We start from the raw sequence: 6,237 nt of genomic DNA, 5'->3' as shown, positions 1-6,237 counted from the left end.
GAAATGGAGACGAAAGGGTTTTTTTGCCTTTGTTTTCTATCTGTTGCTATTTTTGTTTTCTGTGCCTTTTGTCTTGCTTATAAGTTTACCTGTTTGCAAAGGGTAAGCAGGAAGCACTAAAATGGTAGGACAAAAGATGAACTAATTCAGCAGTGATACTCACTACACACTATGCTGAAAATGAACTCTACAACTTGTGGATGGTGGGAAGGAAAGGGAAGGGTTTACGTTGTCCAAAAAGAAAGGTGTTCATTACCTGACTTACCTAACTGTAACCTCTCCATACATGACCTTTACACTAACAATTTTTTAAACATGAATGACATGGTCAGCGACGGGAGATGTTTGTTGTTGTTGTTTTCTGAGTCTCAATGTGGGCTTGCTGCTTTCTCCAGAAGGAAGACTCTGATCCCACTGAGATTAGACTTTCCTCAGCAGTCTCCCTATGGCCCGTTTGATGTCCCTGTCCCTGAGGCTGTAAATGAAGGGGTTCAGCATGGGGGTGACCACTGTGTATGCCACAGAAGCCACTGCCCCATCCTGAGAGACACTGAAACCGCCGAACTGAGGTACACCCCAAGTCCTGTGCCATAAAACAAGCACACCACACACAGGTGAGACCCACAGGTGGAGAAAGCTTTCCACCTTCCACCTGGCGATGACACACTGAGTATGGAAGAAACTATTCTAGAGTAGGAAAAAAGGACTCCCGAAATAGGGAGGAAACCAGACATGGCACCCACAAAATACATGACAAGGTCATCGGTGAAGGGGTCAGAGCAGGCAAGGCTGAGGAGCTGGGAAGGATCACAGAAGAAATGAGAAATGGCCACACTCCTGAAGAAAGTGAGCTGTAAGACCATAGAGTTATGTAACTGGCACACCAGCAGGCTGATGACAACAGACACCACAACCAGTGAGCCACAACGTCGAGGGTCCATCATGACCTTGTAATAAAGGGGGTGACAGATGGCCACAAAGCGATCAGAAGCCATGACGGTCAGAAGCAGACTGTCCAGACAACCAAAAAGCATAAAAAAGGACGTCTGAGTCAGGCACCCACTAGAGGAGATGGCTCTACTGTGACTCCATGTGTCCACCAGCATCTTGGGGACCGTGGTGGAGGTGAAGCCAATGTCAGCCAAGGAGAGAATGGAGAGGAAGAAGTACATGGGGGTGTGGAGGTGGGGGTCAGAGGTGACAGCCAGGATGATGAGCAGATTTCCGAGCACGGTGATCAGGTACATGGACAGGAAGAGACCAAAGAGGACGGGCTGTAGCTCAGTGTCATCTGAGAGGCTCAGGAGATGGAACTCAGTGACTGGAGTTAGGTTGTGGGCATCTATGTTGCCTGGGCACCTTTTGAAAATGAAAAAAATGTGTCAAAAGAAATAAATGTACGTATACCAGACTGTGACACTAAAACTACATTCAGATTAAATCAATCCAACAGGGAAGTTCTCAAGGGAGAGGAAAATCTCGTCCAAAATATTAATTTCTGACAAATCCCATCGTCCGTCATTTTTTCTTTCATGCACTCCATTTATTTTAGAGATATACCCAAGTGATGTGTATTTGAGCAATCCAGGTAAAGCTTGGAGTACAATAAAATATCTAGTGACTCCCACCTATAATCCCAGCCACTCAGGGGACTGGCATCTGAGTATCATTGTTCCAAGCCAGTTGGACAGAAAAGTCCATGAGACTCTTATCTCCAAATAACCAGCAAAAGGCCAAAAATGGAGATCTGACTCAAGTAGTAGAGTGCCAGCCTTGAGTACAAAAGCTAAAGAACAATGTCCAGAATGCTCAGAATTCAAGTCCCAGGACCGGAAAAATAAAACTAGATACAATAGAAATAAATGACTTCAACACAGTGTTTTCATCATTGGGTAGACCACTAAATAAAATAAAATCACAAAGATAACTCAAAGAGTTAAACAGCACCATAGATAAAATAAGCTTAACAGATAGATACCTCCACAGTACTCTAGTAGCCTCCTGAGTAGCTCAGATTGTAGGGGTGAGTCACCAGCCCTTCTCAGTGACCCGTTGAACTTTCTGTAAGTTAGATCACATTTCAGGCCATAAAGCAAGTCTTAACAAATACCAAAGTGAAAGAAAAAATTCTCTATATCTTCAAGGATCCTAAAGGGGAAAAAATGAGAAATTAATTGAAATATACAGACACATGGAGATAGCATGACAAAGTTTTGCATGATCTCTGGGCCGATGAAGAAATCAGAGAGGAAATTGAAAATGATTTCATATCAAATGAAAATGATCCAGGCACCAATGGGGATGGAGGGCCACTGGGGGAAAGAGGGTGGAAGACTCTGCATTTGGGACACAGCTTTTAGCTAGCTGCTCCATCTTTGCATCTTTTTTTTCCAATTTTAAATCAGTTTTTATAAATCCTTCAAAGGCAATCCAAGGGCTCGGTTAATCACACCCGTGTGAGAGATGCTTCTCTGGCAGGCATAGCAGGGGGAGCCCTCTGCCAAGTACGCCCATCCCGCTGCAGACCCCAAAGGCTAACTGCTGGCCTCACCAGGGACCAGCTTCCTTCCATTGCAGATGGACCCGATGGACTTGGCATCCCTCAGCCCACCCCGCCCCCTCACGCCTCCCTGTCTCCTGATACACTTGATCTCCCAACTTAGTGTCTTCTCCCAAGGCCCAGACAACAACCACATGAAGCCTGCAGCTGCCTGGCCCCTCTCGGCATGAACTCAGTGTGATGGTGCTAGAGCAAGGGCAGGATGGGGGCCTGGGCCTGAGCAGGTGGAGAGGGGCGCAGGCAAGCAGCATACCCACACATGACGTCATGTGTCCACAGGTGACACACACAGAGCTCTGAGAAGCCAGAGAGGCACATGTGTAGTGTATAAACACAGACACGCAGGAATACAGAGGCCACAGGACATGGAGGCAATACACAGACATGGAGACAGTCTCACAAATATAACCTGAAAAGAATGGCTATGTGACACCTCCAAATAGGCACATAGCCACATCCACACAGCATACAGAAAGCCAGATGTGAACCCCAGAGATGGATGGGCACCCCATCCACCCATGCACACAGGCATAAACACACACGCAAGGAAGCCCACAGTCAACCCACACATTCCAGGTCTGATGGTCCACCAAGAAGTCTTAATGAAGAGGCTGCGTTACAACTGCTCTACCTCAGACCAGCCAGTCCCTGCCCAAGGTCTGGGCCCAGATCATTTGGTTGCCTCTGGGTCATCCAGCCCCGGCCTGGAGACATCTGTCAGGGAGAAGACCATGCTAAGAAGGCTGGCCACTGTTCCCTGCTGCTTCTAGGTGCTTGGCTCCCATCTGAAGCTACATGCCAAGAGAACAAGTGATGCCTGGCAATGACAACTGCCGGGAACTACCGGCAGCAAATTGGGGTTCCTGAAATAGGGGGCAGGGACTGGAAAAATTAGAAGAGAGACAAACACATCGGATCCGGGAGGTCTGCAGCCCAGGCAAAAACTGCAGCGCCCCGTTTATTCTCAACTCAAAGCTTATATCCCTTCTTGAGACCAGGGCACTGCCAGGTGTTACATCCAGATGGTTAATCAGGGAACTGTTGGGGGTTACATTCATATGGTAAATCTCAGATCAATTGAACAGGAGAAGGCCAAAAAACAATAAGACAATCAAGCAATTATCTGATGCAAATCAAAGTACAGTTTGATTCCACTCTTGCTCCCGACAGACAACCTGCTGATGCCAGGGCCTGTAGGGCCAGAGTTAACCACTGGCAACTGACCAGGGTCTGCCCACCTCCACCTCTGTGTGTATAGACAGGACCATCTGCACACCTCAGGGCATCGGCTCAGGTGGAACTCATAGCCATGTACCTCTCCAGGAGTTCCCTTCCTGTTACCATCTTGATATCTGTCCTTGTTTCACTGAACAAGATAGTCTTTACTTCTATTCACAAAATAATGGTATCCTTCTTATAGCATTGTGTATATGTACCACAATTTTTATATCCATTGATAGGCACCTGCACAGATTCACAGCTTAACTATTGTGAACAGGGCCCTGATAAACTTGGGTGTGCCTGCATCTATATGCCAAGTTACATTCCTTTGCATGTATTCTCAGGAGTGGTAAATAAGATTGTGATCTGAGGTTTGTGTTTGCTTTTCCTGCAGTACTAGAGATTGGACTCCAAGCCTTGTACTTATTTAGCAAGTGATCTGCCATGAAAAGCCATGTCTCTGTCCTGTGGCTTTTAGCAGGTAGGGTCTCATGTTTTTGCCTGGGGTATACATTTTTCCCTCTAGGTCTGGTTTACTTTGCTTTTACTGCAGAGGTAATGTACAGGGGAGTTATATAAATTATGCATTGAATAAATTTCTTTCTGAACAGTGTCATCTCTTCCCTCATTTTCTCCTGTTTTTGTCCCTTCTGACCACAAGTTTTATAGTTCATTTCCAACATTGTGTCTAGCAAGTATCACTACTGAATTAGTTCACTCTTTGTCCCATCATCTCTGTGCTTCCCCTTTCCCTCCCCAAAGCAAATAAACTTATAATCAAGACAAAAGTATAGAAATCAAAAACAGTGAGAAAAGAGGAAAAACAGGAGGGGGGAAAAAGCCCACAAAAAGTAAAAAATTTAAAAAACTTCATTTTGGCTAGGAGATTGGCCTAGTGGTAGAATGCTTGCCTAGCATGAACAAAGACCCAGGTTCAATTCTTCAGTACCAGATACACAGAAAAAAAGCCAAAATTGTGCCAAGGATCAAGTGTCAGAGTGCTAGCTTTGAGAAAGCACAAGGACAGTGCTCAGGTTCTGAGTCTGAGACCCAGGACTGGCAAAAAATCTTCATTTCTGTTTCTTGGAGTTCATTTTGATAAACATGAAATGATATTATTATATGCACCTAAATATTGAGCCCTTGTGATTCTCTCCTAAGAATATCCTCATTTGTTCCCACTGTGTGGATGCTTGGAGTCCTATTTAATTAATCATGTGCAAGTAAAGGTTTTTTGTTTTTTCCTATCCATTGGGTTTACTTCTAAATTTACAGGCATATTCTGATATTACAAATGAGGGAAAACACCAGGCATGGTGGCTCATGCCTGTAATCCTAGCTATTCAGGAGACTGAGATCTGAAGATCAAGGTTCAAAGCCAGCCTGAGCACAAAAGGACCAGAGACTCTTATCTCCAATTAACCACTAGAAAATGGGAAGTGGGGCTTGGCTCAAGTGTAGGGTGGTAGCCTTGAGCTGAAGAGCTCAGTGAAAATACCCAGGCTCAGGGATAGAGTGATGGCCTTGAGTTGAAGAGCTCAGGGACAGCACCTAGGCTGAGTTCAAGCCCCATGACCCACAAAAAAAAGAAACCATGAAGCCTATGCTTCTTTGGGTCTGGCTTACTTTGTTTAATATAATTTTCCCTAGTCTTTACATTTCCTTACAAATGGGGCAATGTCATCCTTTCTAATTGAAGCATAGAATTCCATTGTGTATATACACATATACCGTATTTTCTTGATCCATTCGTCCACTGAGGGGCATCTGGATTGATTCTATATTTTGGCTATAGTAAACCTTTACATGGTTGTGCTGGTGGCTTTAGTACAGCCTGGTTATAGTCATTTGGGTAAAATATCCAGGAATGAGATTGCTAGGTCATAAGGAAGTTCTATGTTTAGTCTTTTAAGGAATCTCCATATTGCTTTCTCAAGTGGCTGAACAAGTTTACATTCCCACAGTGTAGTAATGTTTCCCTTTTGGCCACATCCCCACCAATATCTGTTATAATTTGTTTTCTTGATAATGGCCATTCTAACTGGAGTGAGATAAAATCTCAATGTGGTTTTTATTGACAAATGTTTTATGGCCAAAAATGGAGAACATTTATTTGTGTATCTATTGCCTCTTCTTATTTCTTCATCAGAGAAGTCTCTCTTTAAATGTTTAGCCCACTTATTAACCAGGTGCTTGTTGTTGTTCTTTTAAGGACTTCTTTTCATTTTTTTGCCAGTCTTGGGACTAGAACTCAGGACTTGGCTTAGGACTGAGCTTCTTTCTTTTGCTCAAGGCTAGCATTCCACCACTTGAACCACAGCACCACTTCTTGGCTTTTTCTGTGTATGAGGTACTAAGGAATTGAACCCAAGCTTGGTGAGTGCTAGGCAAGCACTCTACCACTAGGCCAAACCCCTGGCCCTTTCAAGAATTTCTTTGGGGTTGGATTAATTTTT

At 44.4% G+C, this 6,237-nt stretch overlaps 1 pseudogene; it reads right to left on the bottom strand.

Annotated features, from left to right (window-relative positions):
* Positions 1–420: 420 nt before the first annotated feature.
* Positions 421–2,514, bottom strand: LOC150068123 (olfactory receptor 7E178-like; annotated as a pseudogene).
* Between the last annotated feature and the right edge of the window lie 3,723 nt (positions 2,515–6,237).

The sequence above is a fragment of the Megascapheus bottae genome, chromosome 1 (assembly GCF_031878675.1).
Source record: "Megascapheus bottae isolate mThoBot1 chromosome 1, mThoBot2.hap1, whole genome shotgun sequence".
NCBI classification, from domain to species: Eukaryota; Metazoa; Chordata; class Mammalia; order Rodentia; family Geomyidae; genus Megascapheus; species Megascapheus bottae.
Note: the sequence above shows the minus strand (reverse complement) of the source record. Positions and strands in the feature narration are given on the sequence as shown.